General features: G+C 38.9%; 1 long non-coding RNA gene across 1 annotated transcript in view; it reads right to left on the bottom strand.

Annotated features, from left to right (window-relative positions):
• LOC308061441 overlaps window positions 1–17,563 on the bottom strand; it is a 90,057-nt gene that overhangs the window by 28,045 nt on the left and 44,449 nt on the right. The window contains exon 1 of the long non-coding RNA XR_013927230.1: window positions 1–17,563. This exon is cut by the window's left edge and continues 10,709 nt beyond it; it is cut by the window's right edge and continues 44,449 nt beyond it. This is a non-coding gene — a long non-coding RNA (uncharacterized lncRNA).

The following is a 17,563-nucleotide window of genomic DNA, read 5'->3' as shown; positions in this document are numbered from 1 at the left end:
TGTCCAATAGGATTTTTTTTCCAGTGCGCTCAGTAAGTTTTCTTTATAAAATCAACCCAATTCTCTGAGGCATCTATGTCCTTCATGGCTACTTTCCAGGGAATTCTGCTTAGAAAATCTCCGACAAATTCAAATGTTACAAGTTCAGACTCCAAACTGTTGTCTATAGCTGCATCTGCCATCAGTTCTTCCTTGTCTATGAGCAGCAGGTCAAGTACAGCCTTAATGCTGATGACTCTGCTGACATTTGTCTTAGGAAATTGTTACTGATATACCCTAGGAACTCCTTGGACAAAAAGTTTCAAATATTTTCTCATTAAATTTACTTGACATTGGCCTTCCAAAGTTACATCTTTCATCTTTCCTTATCATCTTTTAAAAAAAAAAAAGTAAGATTTTTTTTAAGATAAGGAACAAGAAACAACTAAAGCAGCAAACCCTGATTATAACTTTTTTCTTCTTTTTTAGTTTAACAATATTATTCCAGTCTTGGCATATCTGAGGACAACAACTAAATCTTGGGAGTCAGTGAGCTTGCTGGTATTTTGAAATTCCTGCTGTCTCTGTTTACAGACTTACTATTATAGATTGTTAAGCTTGAGTGAGATATTCAGAAATGCATTCAACATGAGTAAAGACATTTCTTGCCATGGGGAGAATTAAGTGTGAAAAACCACACAGATGAAATAAGATGCCTTGGGAAATCTTGTGGAAGGAATTAATACAAAGGTTTCTGTAGCTTTATTTTGCCTTTTCTCTTCTCCATTTTCTTAATCCCACTCTCAGAAGTGGGATTGTTGATCGATTTTTTGATCAACAATTTTGACTGTTGATCAACAGAAGCATGTTGATACTGAGGCGTGATTTGTGATGTCATGGAAAAAACAGTAATGGAAAACAGTGAGTTTCAGAAAGGATATGAATAAAAAGATTGTTTTGTCTCTGAAAATGAAAACAAGATAGGTAATAGACAAACAACTTGGGCAAGGAAGTGAAGGAAGGAAATTAATGTGGTAGGGATATTAATACAGTCGAGGTGAAGAAACTCTTTTCTGCTGGGTAGTCAGATGGCTTTTTGGATCCCAGAATAAACAAGAACTAGGAAACAGAGCATACTGTGCAGGTCTGACTAGTGCAGGGGAATGACCTACTACAGATCCACACCTGTGCTGGGTCAGCTGGTTTAGCTGTCTGACACACAGCCAGCAAGCCAATGGGCTGGTCTGATGCTTTACCTGGGTTGACCAACCCGGTCTTCAAGCTAATAAACCCAGTCAGAGTACTCTGCTCTCATGGCCATAATTCTTACGTGCTTCTGGAGCGCATGAGTTGTGCCTACCTACCACTGTGCTGTACACTACAGATATCCCATGGGAGATTTAGGTTAGAAACATTTGTGAGGGTGCAGATTTCTGCTGGAGAGTGCATTTCAGGAAACAGATCCATTTGGGAAGATCATACCAATTTTGTGCATTAGTGATGTGGGATTATCAAACCATTTTTTCAACACAGTCAAAATATCTGAATTGGTAATACCCCGAATTGTTGTTTTGTCCCTTTTCCATTTGGACTTTATCATAGCAATGTCATGTTAATCAAGCATGTCTCAGTATTTTTTTGTGAAGTTCAGGACAATAAGTAAAAATGTTGCCAACTACATTTCTTTTGATGGGCTTGTAGGGAAATGTCTCAGAAATCAGGCTTCACAGTAGTGTTTGAATTTTCATTCTAAATTGACATGGAGAGGGACTTTTGAAGTATTGGAATCTCATGAAATGTCACATCTTTTTTCCATTAGGTCTCATTCTGACCTTATTCAAGAAGAGAAGGTCTGTGATACTAGACTGAAAATATCCCACCTATTTTCTATGAATCTTCTTCCGAAATGAAGAAAACCATTTTCTGTCAACTCTGCCCTTTCTCCAATGAACATGGCTCTCTAGATACTAGTATAAGCAGATGGCACAGCTAGAGTAAATTCTACAGAGTTCTTGTGTAAATGGTGTGCAGCTTGCAGGGCTTGTCAGGTTTCTCTTTTTTTCACTTTTAAAGGTCATTGTTGCATGTCAAAAAATTTATGATGCCATTGGAGAGGGTTCATCTGTGTGTACCTGCTTAGAAAGAAGATGGTGCAACTTGTAATAGATGCAGAAGAAATACTGTTTTCTCTTCACCAGTTTAATGCAGAAACAGGGCAGATCTGCTCATTGTAAGCACTTTTTGTTATTTAAATTGTCATTTTTGTCCCTTAGATTGGACAGATAATATAGTGTCCACTCAAAACAGTTCAGGACTTGCAGTTGCCTCAAGGCAACTTTTCTGTACTCTGCAGATGAAGCTGCAGCACTCTCAAATCATGAATCCACAACATATAGTACGAAGTACTACAGAGTATAGAGAGGTGGTACCACCTTCAGGCAGGAAAACCTGAGTCAACTGACTTTAAAGCTTTCCTATCTATAGAAATGATGGCCTTTCTGCTGGCAAAAGCAGGTCTTGCTCCATTATCTTGTTAATACTTTGCCAGTTTATACCACCTGAACTTTTACCTCTAACCAAACACTTCAATGCTGTCAAGCATTTCTCAGTAGTCACTTTCCACAATAGCTATTCCTATGAATAAATGAAAATAGCTAAACCAGGTAAATTTAATCTGTCAATGGAAGCATGAGAAAAAGAAATACCTGTGCACCTCAGTGTTTGATATCTCCGCTTTTCTCAGGAAGCTAAAATTATTTGTGGTTTTCTTGGCTCATTTTATTCCCAGTCTTCAACGGACTGTCTGACAGAGTAAGGAAAGGATAATGTCAAACCAAATGAGAAGGGCCAGAGGGTATTTATTTATATGTAGAGACAAACAATCTCTTTTTTTCTAAAGAGAATGGGGTTAAAGCCAAGGAATATAACATCATTGCTACTTATCTGAATGAGGTTATCATCGGGTTATTTCCAATCTTTTTTATATTTTCTACACTCTTTAAGACACATGAATATCCAAGCAAAAAGAGAAAGGGCGGGGCAGGGGGAAGAAAAAAGGGCACTGTTCCTCTTTTTGACTCAACTGGAATTATTTATATTGATGTTATACATCCCCAAAGAGGCCATGTCTGTAGCTGAAGCCAGGGAAGGATTACTGAAAATGAAAATCACCAATAACAACTTCCTCCAAATCGCAGCTAGCCATTCTACCAAGTGCCATCCTAGGAGGCACCAAAAACACAGCTAGCTCAGAACATAACTAGCAATTACTTTTATAATTCTCCCCTTATTTACTCTTGTAAAGGACTCATTAAACTGAGGAATGACAATGTTTCCGTACTGAGCCTTTTTGATTACTTTCCTTCCCAACCTGAATTTATTTCTCATGACCTTTAGAACTATCAATTTAGGTTTTTCCCTTTAGTCATTTGGACTTGTGCTTGATTGAAGCATCCTTCTAGCTGTGAACGTGCTAGTGCAATGACCTGGTGTGGCCCCTACATTGGCTGACTCCATTTAAAAAATCTGACACTGTAGAACTGTCTAATCCAAAATCCAGAACAGATTTCTCATTTTGTGGGATATTTATCAGCCTAGCTTGCAAAGTAAGAAGTTTAATAAGGTGCTTTCCCCCTTTACATTTTAGTCCTTTTTCTCCCTGTCCATGAACTATCTGAAGAAAGGGTAGGTCCTTCAGATGAATGTAGCAGGGAGAAAATATAAAAGGCTTGTCAGGCTCCAGTATGAAAGCCTAAGCTTGTTGATCTGGAGGTAAAATGTCAGTCCCTTGTTAATTAAAACCCCAGAAGTCTACAATTTCAATCTGAATGTGTCTCTGGGTGATTGAGCTCATGAATATTTTCTTTGTATCTCTTTCTCTTCCCCCACCCTAAAGAAAATAAATATATTGCTATGTTACAGACTTGTTCCAGGTTTCAAAAAAGTAAATGGATTTCATTCATTTCCCTCCTGGGCATTGATTTTGGCCTTCCTTTGGTTTAGCTTGGCTATTTCTACTGCTGTCTTCATACAACATTGTATTCCTCCACATTCATATTCAGTAAAAAATGAACTAAAAAGTGTGAAGATGAATTATGATGTCACTACTCAGTGATACTGTTAACATAACAGCTTAGGATAAGGTTGATCAATGATGGCTTCTTCCTATAATGGTATAAGCAGCATTTTTGTAAGAAAGTGCATTGTTCCAAAATGTGAATGCTTAAAATCTATAGATCATTTTTCTTTCAATGATAATTTTTCAGGGTAATCTTTGCCTGGAAATGGTTACATTTATCACTTTTATATTTTATCAGCATGAAAAATATATTCTTTCTCTTTTCTTCAGAATTTATTATTATGTTGAAGTGACCTTACCAAAAGAATTGAGATCTTTGAGCTGATAAACATATTACAGTATTTTAAGAATGTTCTGGAAGTCTAAATTAGATAGTTTGCCTAATATTTAGAAATGCCATGGGACTTAATCCTATCTGAGACCTGAACAATAGACAGATCAATACACAGTCACATATCTTTGATATTTCATTGTACTTGGTACCACAATAAAATACACAACACCATAACAACAACTTTAAATGTAATATACAAACTCAATGAAAGGTAAGTTGAATTTAAGGAAAACAAGACAGTTTACATTCCCAGGCAAAAGGCTAATGCAATATTCAGGAACTGTTTTAGCTGCTGTAACCCACATGTACCTATAAACAGGTACAAAGACAAGCATGGATTTGAATATTGCTTATTTACTAGATATCTGAGAACACAGCTATCTGAGAGTAGAGCCCAGACAATAATTACAAAGTGATAATTTTAGCTCCAAGGAATGTGTTCCCTAAACCTGCATGCCCTCGGGCTGCTTGGGTTGCCTGTGGCTCCTGACTGACTGCTAAATTCCAGCTGTAGCAGCAGATTTCTTTACACAAATTACTGCTTCTGTCATTTTCTTCCAAGCTGAAATCACCATCTAGCTCTACATGGTTGTTTCATGCTCCATTTTATTCCCTTTTAAAGCAGTTGATTGAATTCCACGCTTCACAGTGCTTGGTGGGACATCTTAGTTAAACAGAGACATTTTCAAGGACCAAGACTAATACCATTCAGTGGAACATCCTTTTTTCCCTGCAGTATTGTGAAGTTGGTGCAGAAATCCAGATTCATGAAAGTCAAGAGCTTTTTTCTTTTTCACCTGCCTCCAGCACATTCAGAATTTTATCCATAGTAATTAGTACCATCTGTTATTCTGAGTTTCATACCTTAGTACCAAGAACAGCTAATTCTGAAAAAGAGTCCTTTCACCACACAAATTACATCTGAAACTATATAGTATGATCAGCACCTACTTTCTTGGGTTACTTTGCAAATCAGATGAAGAAACATCCTAGTGACTGCCTAATACTTTGTTCCTCCTGCCATGTGGATTTGCTTCTGGAGTAAATGCTGCTCCCTGGAAAGAACAAATTCAGGTTCACACCTGAGTCCAAACATAGCTCTAGGATACCAAGCAACCCTATAATACACTTGTCAAAATGACCTTGCTGGTGCACTGATAATTTTTTCCTATCATTCTTTATGCAGCTTGCGCTGATGATTACTTGCACTAGCATGGGGATAGTAAAGGAAGCAAGATGATTCCTGTTCTGAGTGTAGTGTCTCTCTACTTGGGCCCGTGAATTTTGCAGGATAAGCTGTCTTTTACCAGAATTTCTCCCCGTAGCCAGTGTAGTCAAAGCTAGTAGATATCAAATAGAAGGCAGGCTCACACAGATCTCATGTGAAAGCATAAGGAAGACATACAGATGTGGCCAAAGCAGTAGTAGGTAACTAAAGGACAGCAGTCTGATGAAAGCAGGTCAATGTGCTTTTCAGGAAAATTGCCTTCTTTGACAAAAGCGTCACTGCAGTTATTTTTTGGATAAAATTACACATTCAGTTCTCAAAATGTGTTTTCATAACAGATTCTTGCAAGGGGCGCAATATAATTCAAAATTATTTTCAGAAGGAAAGGTATGAAGATAGCGTATGAATACGTAATTTTAAGAGTTAGGGCAGTGGTGCTTATTTTACTCTACATTGTGTTTTTTCCTCACTCAGTGATATAATTATATGTTTATTCACACGGTACTTTGCTTTCTGGAAGAAATTTTTTTAATCTGGTAGTACTCACTCATACAAAAATTTTCTAACATCATGTGTGTATTTCTCATTGGACCAGAGGGGCATTAGCAGTTACCCCAGTTTGAAACATAGTCATTGTTCATTCCTTAAACACCTCAGTAATGTTATTAGTTACTTTAGGTTTCTCATCTGCTTCTTGTTTTGTTTTGGGTGGTTCTTTATTCACTGGAGCGTTTCTATTGTCAAACAGACAAGTGTTCATGATAAATGTGCTTCCAAAGCACTTAAGCTGAACACAACTCTCTTGCACTACCTATGCTGTTCTCTGTTTCTTGATGCGTAAGACCTGTAGGCGAAATATCTTCCATGCAGTTCAGCCATGCAAACATTGGTGATTTGCTAACAAGGAGGACTTTTTTCTGCTACATTTTAATGAAGGCTACCAGTGTCTTCCCACATTCCATTTCCCTTCTTTTAGATACAGCACTGCTTGCCAGGAAGAGTCCTTTGAAGATACAATGAGTGTACATATCAGAGCTCTCCCACTTTGTTTGCTTCCCTTGTGTCAGACTAAAGAATGAACAAGCTGGAAGTACTGGTCTGTTCTGCCTGGTGGCCTGCACTGGGCTTGGACATCACAGGTTCCGAGCAAATTAAAAGTGAAATGTCTGAAGAACAAAGAATGTAGCTTTAGGTTCATGCAATACCAGAAGAAGATAAAATAGTCAGTTGAGTTTAGCATTGAAAAAACTGTGTCTGAACTTCACCAAGGAAGATACATATACGTACAGGCAGTCTTATCCAAGCTGCAAAGCTTCCTCATAGCTGCAGCTGAGAGTGAGATCATCACTTCTGCCTGTATCATGCAGTATGGCCTCAAACGGTGCCCAAGGATTTTTGCTAAGCAATTGGCAACACCACTGTCAAAAACAGATGAGGAAAAAAAGGAAAAAAAAAAAAAGTAAGAGGAAAGAGGCAAAACCAAAATGTGGGTTTGGTGAAAAGAGCTGGATTCTGTTATACATCTAAAAGTGATGAATAGGTTTCATGTGGGGGATGAGAGTCTGGTAAAACCAAATTTAAAAATTCCCCTCAACCTAAAGGTTATCTTACAGGAACATCCAGTGTTAACTTAGGATATGAATGTTGGGTACCTTGGCTGATGGCACTACCTGAGAAACAGAGAGCACAGTTATGGCCAATCAACTCCAGTTCAAAGCAAAGCATCGCTGTCAGAAAAAAAAAAAAAAAAAAAAGTATTGCTAGAAGAGCATCTGAACATTGTTTAGCATCAAAGTGGTCTCAGCACATTATAAGCCTGGTCTTCTGGTTTTCCTTTTGGTGTCTCACAGCGATTTGACTTCCTAGCACACAGAGTGAGGTGGGAGTGTAGGATGCCTGAGGACATGGTAGTGCTGTGCAACTCCACACTACTTTGAATGGTATGAAAATGAGGTCTTGAAACATCACTGCAAGAAGAAACTGGGTGGTGAACATGCTCTCATGATAGTCAAGCTTCAGAACAGCATTTTTGATTAGCAACAGCTGTTCCACAGTGGCTGAGTTCAAAGTGCATACTTGTCATTTCGATTTTGTGAAAGATGCTGCACTCTTTTGTCACCTCAGTCTATTGAAATGCTACTTGCAGGCATCCATGAGAGACAGAAATCCACAGAAACACAGTCTGGAAGAATCATGCATTTTTATTGCCTTTCCAAGCTGTTACCTTAACAGAAGTGGACCGTGTATTACAAATGTGCTTCAGACCTGAAAAACAAAATGCCAGCGGTGTAGTTTCAATTTCAACAGCTCTGTCAAATACTGGGTATGTCAGTGGAGAACATAATATCTACTCAAGAAGACCTAGCAGCTATCTGTAAATGTAGCCTGATATTAAAAAAGAGATTGAGAAGGCTAATAGCCCTCAGTTGCCTCTTTTTGTTGTGCCCTGCTGAAAGCCAGCACAGCAGGGAGCAGCAACTGTATGAGAGGCCAGGACTAGCTGTTCTGGTCAAAATGTCGGCATTCAGCTCTGATGATACAGCTGAAAGTCTTGTGCAGTCTTGGACACTATCAGGTCTCATTATCACTCTACAGGGGACACATTGAGCTGGCAGAGTTATATTATGAGAAATTGAATTACCCACAATGCAGAAGTCCTGAAGCACTGCAAATTACTACTGTGTACTCAATAGGGAGCCTAAACCCAAGTAAGCTTTTCCATCGAGGCAGTCGGTATTGGGGAGCTATGGTCATCTTCATCTTCATCATCATCATCATCACACACTCACATTCACCCGCATTTGCAGCTGTGGAGAGAGGAGGAGCTGTGTGCTCAGCCAGACTAATAGATATGGAGAACTTTATCAACCTTTCTTGCCAGTCACTTTGTAGTGTGTAGTGGGTATAGAGGGACTGACATTCTTATGGAAATGGTCCAAAGTTGGTCTTTTCAATAACTATATACTCATATCAGTTTTTTACTTTGTACTACTCTCAGGGTCTCAAGAAGCACAGCAGATAATTGCTTTTGCTTGCAGCTGCTTCTTGAAATCTCCAAGAAATGGCTCTAAGCAAACATTAGGATCACAAAAAATTAGTCTAGGACAACTTCGATATTTCCTTTTCCTTGGAACTATTGCCAGGGAATGGAGTTCAGACATCTCCCTCACAAGGGAGATGCTCCAGTCCCCTCATCATCCCCGTAGGCCTCCGCTGGGCGCTCCCCAGCGGTTCCCTGTCTCTCCTGAACTGGGGAGCCCAGCACTGGACACAGCGCTCCAGGTGCGGCCTCAGCAGGGCAGAGCAGAGGGGCAGGATCACCTCCCTCCACCTGCTGGCCACGTTCCTCCCGATGCCCCCCAGGCCCCCATGGCACCCCCTTTGCTGAACTGCATTCGGTCCCCCCCGCCCAGCTCTCCAGCCTGCCCAGGCCTCGCTGAAGGGCAGCGCAGCCGCTGGGGTACCAGCCGCTCCTGCCAGGGCTGTGTCACCGCCAGCCTTGCTGAGGGCTCTGCCCCTTCACCCAGGGCGCTGGTGAGCCCGTTGGACAGGGCTGGGCCCAGCGCTGAGCCCTGGGGAACCCGCCAGCTACAGGCCTCCAGCTGGGCTCTGCGCTGCTGGTCACAGCCCCTGAGCTCTGCCATCAGCCAGCTCTCCATCCGCCTCACTGTCCCCTCATCCAGCCCGCACGGCCTGAGCTGACCTCCAGGGCTGTTGTGGGAGACAGTGTCAGAAGCCTTGCTGCGGTCAAGGTGGGCAATGTCCACCGCTCTGCCCTCATCTACCCAGCCAGTTGTTCCATCATGGAAGGCCATCAGGTTGGTCAGGCATGATTTCCCCTTGGTGAATCTATGTTGACTGTATAATATGATTCTTATACTATATTTTGTATTACTTCATTGTTACAAATCCATTTAAAAGCAGGAAAAGAGAGGGACTGTGGGGGACATCTTTGAGAAGAACTGGAATTTCTGTAGACTTTATGTATCTGTTCTAGGCAAACTTCCCTAAAACTGTTCTTGCTGCTCCTGGAGTATTCAATAAAAATAATGTTTCTGAAGACTATGTTAACTTTAGTGCAAAATTTTACTTTTGCTGGTTTGATGAAGAAAGCAAAAATAAAGCAGCTTTACCAAAATTAGTTACCATAGTAATGAGTACAAGTGTATCTTTCATATCCTTCGGTTCCTAAAATACAATCCAAGTGTTTTTATTTAGTGTACAGTACCGATGAGAAACCTTTTGTTACCTTTTGTTCTTGTTTTTCTGCAGGAACAGGCTTTATACATCTGGAGTCTTTGTTACAGAACTGTTTCTAAATAATCAACAGAAGGAGGTATATGAAGATTTGAGGACCCTTTATCATGTGAATGTTACAAATAAGAGCAAATCCATGGTATTTGTTTTCTAACACCAGTTAAACCCAAAAATGACTGAAGCAGAATTATGTTACATTATCACTAAATTATCATATGGCCTCTTTAATTGCGACATTAATAACAGAAGCATACCCTACAACCCAACAGTGGAACAGTCCTCAAATTACTCATTGTTTGTCAGGCACCATTACTGCACAAAGAAAAGGAGGAGAACAGATTCATTGCATGGACATATATTGTAAAGGGAATGTCCTATATGTTAAAATGAACCACAGTCCCATGACAATATGATAACTTGCTCCTTGACTTTTTTTTTTAATCAGTCCACTATATTCCTAGGCAACATGGTCTCTTGAGAGCTATAAATATGAAGGATAAAAAAGGATATTTTACTGAGCTGTTTTGCCTTCAAGGTCTGCTTTTGATTAATGACATAATTGCATTTCTTTAAAGGATGCTATGTAAATAAGATTTCCCTTCTGACATGATGGAATGCGGAAGGATTTAAATAATTTTAAAAACCTCTGTCATTGCTGACTTTTCATGGCTTTGGTTTTGTGGAAAATGTCCAGTTGAAATCTTAGGAAATACCTGGAGTGATCAGTAGCAGTCAGGGACCTTGAAAAGTAATGAAGAAACCAAAAAAATATATAGCTTTGAAATACTTAGAAAAGTGATCGGACACACTCTTGGGGCTGCAGTCATTAATAAAACGTGGACTCTTTCATCAGTAGGTCATTATATTCCTATAGAATTTTAACATAGTATTTGCACAAGTATACATGTAGTTAAAATACTCGAGGTTAGCTCTGCTGACTTCAAAATTAATGCAACACTTTAACACCTAATAAATGGTGCTGAGTGAAAATTACCTGTAATAACACCATTTTATTGAAAATGCGGGTATTCAGTTATGGTAAAATCCTTATTATATGAAACAATCTTTTTATGAAATTGTCCAAATACAATTATTTCTCTCAGGGAACTGGGAGGAAAAATGTTTCATATATTGTTAATCTGATTTTCCAAATTTTTTAGATGTTTTGAATGAGTTTAAACATGTTTCTGTTTGAAAATTTTAATTCCATTCTAGTTAGAAGAACTTTTTATTTTCAGTTTGCTTCTCTTTTATCCCATTCCACATCAATGGGCAAAAGTATGGGAAAAGCCAAATTTCCCTCCTAATTTAAAAATTAAAGCTTGTTTTAGGAGGGCAAACATTTTGCTCTGTAATTTTGGACCGCTCTATTGGTTGGTAGCACAGATGGGTTTTAGTCTTTATCTAAGGCTTTTTATCACCAACTTTAAATCCTACATTTCAGTTGAATACAGCCAGGTCACTTTGTACTCCAAAAGGTATGGTTATTGCACTGACACTTTGCAATAATATGCAATAAAAACAGTCAGAATTTGCTTAAAAACAGAAGAAATATGTATTAATGTAGCTGGGTTGTTACTGACTTGGGAAGCTTCCTCTAAGCCTGCCCATTCCCTCATTGATAGTACACAGTATTCCAGATGTAACAGAGAAGTTTGCTGTTGATCTAGATATTTCCATTCTTGGAAGTATTGTTAATACTGTTGACTTTCTTGTTGTTAGACCGTAAAGGATACAGATACACATAAAGGGGTCCAATTCTCCCATAGTCTTATGTGCAAATAGAGTTCCATTTAATTAAAAGTCTCTCTAAGCCATGGATTTAACTCTTACTAATGTAGCAAGATACATGTTACAAACACATTGTTAGCTTTCTGGCATTTTCTTCCTATTACAACAGGGGAAAACATATGCTTTTCATCTGTAACAGAGGTAATACTCCATCTACTGTACCTCCAAAAGCTCTGATTAAAACTGTTTCAATTCTCAACACGGTTGACCTGGTGTTAGATTAGTATAAAATACTATTTTTTCCTACAGTGTGAGCTAAACCAAGAGACTAAAAGTGAACAAGCCATATATTCTTCAGATCAGGTTAAGCACAGTATTGATTGTTTTCTTTTTCTATATGTCAGTGCTGTGCTTCCACATATATCTCTTAAATCCCAGACATTCAGGGGAAAACACAAATAAGAAAAACCAGAAGTTAAACTCTGGGAACCTTGCCTCCCCCAGCATATATTGACCCAACAGGACTTTCCGCTGCTGTATATGTCTGAGTGAACATTGATTTTGATGCCTTACCTCCTGGTGGGCTCCTCTAGGCCACTGAGCAGAAGCCCTTGCTTTTACCAGCAGGACTCTGTCCCCTAGTAACTGTTAATGAGGAATGGCAGAAGAAGGAGCACAGTGCAGAGGAAAACACTCTTGTGGGGGCAAACCTCTCGGGTTCTATTTTTAAGGATAAGTATTGTGCCTTCCTTTCCTGTTTTCTTTGCTCATCTGCTTTCCAGAGCTTAGCCCAAACGCTGCAAGGCAGGAGATCTGAGGTGGCTTTAGTGTGGTAAATCAAGTTAGGTTTTAGTTGGCTTCACTACAGGTCCTCACTTTGTCTCAAGTTGGACTGATAAGCTTGGAGGGAATGGGAAATGAGGAAAGCCATTGGAATCTGACGTGACAACATTGGCATTTGGATCTCCTGAATGTCAATGCCTAGATGAGCAAACCTCACTAAGAAACAAACATGTTTCCTGAGCTTGCGCTGCCTCCATGACAAGTGAATATAGGGCTGCACACAGTTTTGGTTGCATATGTAAATTAACCTCTCAATTATTATTGAGGTGCCTCTGTGATAGACGTTTTCAATTGGCTTTATAGGGGAGGGACGCCACTCTGGTTGACAGCTGTTGTGAAAACTTGGTGGTGTCGTTGGCATATCAGAGGCATCAGAAGAATTGCAGAGGGATAGCAGAGAGAGGGACAGAGGGGTAAGGTCATGGAGTTTTTGATCCACTTAGTTTGATAGTACTGAAGTTAATAATCTATAGATATAGTAACCTATAGAAATAGTAATGTTAGACAGAGACAAGCTAGTAATCTATACTCTACATAGCAAGTTAAAGTAATTGCAAAAGAAGTCAATGAGGGAGATTGAATGGGATCATGGAATATGAGCTGCAAAAGTTAGACAGATATAAAAAGAAAAGCTTCAATTTCCTCACTAGAAAAAGAAGAAATTACAAAAGGTGTTTTTGTAAGCAATTACAATATTTCAGGTTCGTAAGAGAGGGAAGAACAGGCACACAGATCTGACAGTTCATTGTGTTTCAGTGCACTGAATGAAAAAAACCGCTGTGTCTTGACTTTTAGTTTAGGACGCTCCAACACAACTGTCTGCAGATGCCCCATGGTCTTTAGTGTGTTAGTAAAAACAATGATAAAAGTCTCTTTAAGATGTCAGTGCTTTCTGTCTGGATCTTGGAAAGTGTGCTGAGGCAGGACATCCCAGCACGTGAGTCTGCTGCTTTCCACGTATCAATAAATTATCAAAATACAAAACTCCTATCAGCATCTCTGAGTATGGCTGAATCTAGGTAGTAAGCAAATAGGGGTGTAGCTCAAAAAAATCAAACCAAGGTACCTTCAAGGGCTGTATGCCAGAAAAAAAAAAGTCTTTCTATTGTAAAGATTTCTGCTTGTTATGACCTCATTTGTGGTGCAATTAATTGCATTATGAAATCACTTCATCTAATTAATAAAGAAAAAGTGTGTCATAGACAGTGCCAACACAGCGCTTAGCAGCTCTGCGTGGAGGTCTGGTCTGCAAGTGATGTACTGAGACAATCACCATGCCCTGGTGACTACAGCCATACCGCTCTCACACCAGTGAATGGAGGACTGCCAGCAGCTAACCAAAACACACGAATAGGCTGAGCGGTGACTATGTGAGCTAAACTACCAGTGCCTCCTTGAAAGATAGATATATCAGATATGGATATCCTTCCCCCAAGAATATATGAAAAGAATAATTTTTCTCATTATACTTTTTCACCTTTTTATTGTTTTCATCAACCGGCAATAGTAGAAAATTTGTGTGTTCTTTCAAAAAAGAAGTTTAGAGTTACCATAATATTTTGTTCTACAAATGGAGAATGTCAGAAAGATTATTGTATTACTTGTAAATGCTTATTTCTTGGTTCTGTGCTGGAACTTATGTATATATACATAAAAATAAGGAATTTGAAGGCAGTTATACTCTCTAACAATGTTGTTTCTGTAACAGTCCAGAACCAATATGCTTTTTCCCCAAGAATAAACAACAACTGATGAATTTTTATTAGGTATCTTAAGTTTTCTCAAGAATATTCACATCAACAACACTAGGTTCTGGATTGCTACTAATTATTAATTGCTGAAATTTCTATTACCCCCGCCCTTGCTCTTTCTATAGTTTACTTTTGCTCACTCTGCATGGCATGTTTTAATTGCTTTGCTAGATACTCAGTTCCTTGTAACAATGGCAAAATGTATCATTTCAGATTCTGCTTGACCTCTGCCTCTCATCCACACATACCCAGCATAAATGCTTTTTCAGTGCCTCATTTAAAGTTTAGCTCATTGCATTCCAGCTTTTCTCTTTGAGCTTTTTTCATTCCAGCTTTTCTCTTTCTCACTGTAACTTTGGCTTTCACAGTTACCTGGTCCATGTTCAGCTGAAAATTAGTAAGTGCTTCAGAGTTCAGCCTGCTGTTCCAGTGTCTGGATATAATTTGAATTTTTTTCCTGATAGATAAGTTGCTAAAATTCTCTTCCTTGCTGCTGCAATATTATCTACAGATGAGTATAAAAGTTTTTCTCCTTTACAGCTTTATTTTTTCATCTTTGTTTTCGTAAGACCATTCTGTTTCCTGAAAATACAGTGAGAAACAAAGGCTAAACGCTGCTTACTTCTCAGTTTATTTCCAGACCATATGCATGGGGCAAAGTCACTCCATTTGCCTTTTGTAAACTTTGCTTTGGAATTAACACTTCTATTTTACATTTTGTCCTTTGTTCATCACCTGTTTATTGCAGCATTAGATGATGTGTTTGATTTGTCTTCCCATCAAAATTTTAAATCTTGTCCAGTTACGCTTTGCAGATTGGAAAAAGCCCACTGTTATTAACATTAAATTTGGACTTTTGAAGAGTCTGTAGGAGCTGTAGGAAAGCAGGGCATTACTTTTTCTGTTCTTATTTGGCCTGGTCCCTCTTGTGTTAGCATCTCTTTGCTTGTATGTGACCATTAGGCTTTTGTGACATCTGTTAAAGAGTGTTGATTTATGGCAGACAATTACTTTAGGAATAATTTTTTTCAGAGGAATGGATTGGCACTGCAAATGATTAATGCTAAAGAACCTGCAGGTATTTTAAAAAATGGCTTTAATTATTTGTAATAGACATTCAGGGTAACCATTCACCACCTGCCTTAATAGTCTCAGAAAGACTTCACTAGGTTGACAGACAGCAGGAAACTATTTCACAGGACTGTAAACCAGCCATTCCTTGGGAAAATATGCAAAATTAATATCTTTCTCCCAAACATCTTGGTTATAATCAGATTGCCATATTAAAATATAAAATGAAATTTCCCCTGGATGGCAAAAAATATTCATATCAGGCACTTTTTTGTCCCTATTGAGCAACTATCCTGGACAGAAAAAACTGACATTTAAAACTAATCAAAATCTTTACAGTCTCCTATGAAACATGTTTTTCTGAATGGGACAGACCAGCAGGTGCAAAGTGTTATCTTCTTCAGGAGCCTTTTTGGCTCATGTCATTTTCTATTAGTGAAATATACGAAGAGTTATTTACACTGGGTTTGGATGATCTCCACCAGGTCATTTTTGACTTTGGTTCTGCTTCTTCACCTGTTCTCTGACCTTAGTGGAATTACACTAAGTTATATTGATTGAAGACCATGCCCTTGTAGTTTGACAGGATTTTAGTCATGAATCCTGGTCAACCGATGCTTTAAAATTAACCTCTGAGTTAAAAGAGATCCCAGGACCTGGGATGGTTTGACCACGGCAGCCGAATGAGCTCCCTTTTCCCTCTACTAGTGAATCAGCCAGTGCTGGATGAGGCTGTGCTCTGCTGCTTAGCTACTGGCATAAACCCTGCCACATTGATTTCCTCTGGATATGTTTTAGTTTTCCCATTAAATGTAAGTTCATTCTATTCTGTATTCTTTATTACCTCTAAAGCAATCGCTAACCTTTTCCCAAGGCAGTTCCTTGCACTTGCACCTACATTTACCAGGTGGTACAGGCTGCTGTGAATGCGTGGGGCACTAGTGCATGCTCTGACACCTGAAGAGCCTGCCTAGGAGAGAACACCTGGAGAAACTCACATTCACCCTGCATATGGTCTCCCCATTTGGGGAGCCATGAGGTGATTCTCCTTGGGTGTGGTTAAGAGTGGTTGAGCACTGTGGCATGTGCCAAGCTGCAGGATCCACATTGCTAGAGAGACAGTCAAAACTCAGCAGGACAAGGCCATGAGCAACCTGGTCTGGATTTGCAGCTGACACTCTCTGCAGCAGGAGGATACTTTAGATACCACCAGAAATCTATTCCAACCTATTTCTCCTTCCCCCACCCCTTCTCCTCTCACTTTCTTTTGCCCCCTATCTTTTTCTCTGTTTCCTTCTTCTCAATGGAAACAAACCCTGGCATTTTATCCCCAGACACTGAAAAATTAATTAATGGGCAAAATCAGCATTTATTAAAATCAACAGTCAAAGAAAGGTACTGGCTGACTACAGTAGGACTGGACTCCCTGCTCCTGAGTTTTAAATAATAAACTAACTCATTGGCAAAAGATAGCTGAAGTTTGAGTTGTTTTTTGCATCTGAAGTCACACCTGTGACATTGTACTTTATGAGAAAGCAGTGTTTTGGTACTGATGTGTAATTGGTAAAGGACAGACGGTATAATTAAACCATGAAAAAGACACAAACATGCAGCCAAAGGACCTTATTTATAGGTCACCCCCTACTTGTAAAAAAGGTTATTTTCAAGTGGAGATGTAGAAAGACAAAATCCAATTGTTCTACCAATAAATCTTTACCCCAAAAGCTTTCCATCTGATACTTGGGAATCTGCATTTTATCCTGAAATACACCTTTTTTCCCTAGTCAGCCTGTTAGCTTGAGTTCTGAACAATTGGCTTCTTGAAATTTTAATTATTTTTTCAAGATGTTTTTAGTGCTAGCCCTCTATGGTTAGATCATCTTGTATAGGAAAGTATTGGAATTTTTTGGATTTCAACAAACATATTCAGCACACATCTCACCAACTCTTAGAATATTTTTCACACAGGTTATATACACTTTTCCCCTAGAGGAAATATAGCAGGTGACTTTATTACATCAATTCTTGATTTAATAACACCTAGACTCATTTTTTAAAACTAAGATTAATAATTCCTTGGGAAGTTGTACTGCCTCAGGTAAATTCATTAGTTGGTCCTAGACAGACTTTCATTTCTCTAAAGCCTCAGACTTTATTTTCTCTAATACTCTAATAAAAAGAAAGATATATTCCAAAGCAGTTTCATAACAGACTAACAATTATTAAATACAATTTAACAGGAGAAATTTACCCTGATCAGCCTGGTGATTATTTTTAAGGCATTCTAAAAA

The sequence above is a fragment of the Falco punctatus genome, assembly GCF_963210335.1.
Source record: "Falco punctatus genome assembly, chromosome: 3".
NCBI lineage: Eukaryota > Metazoa > Chordata > Aves > Falconiformes > Falconidae > Falco > Falco punctatus.
The sequence above is the reverse complement of the archived record's forward strand: the minus strand, read 5'-3'. Positions and strand labels throughout refer to the sequence as shown.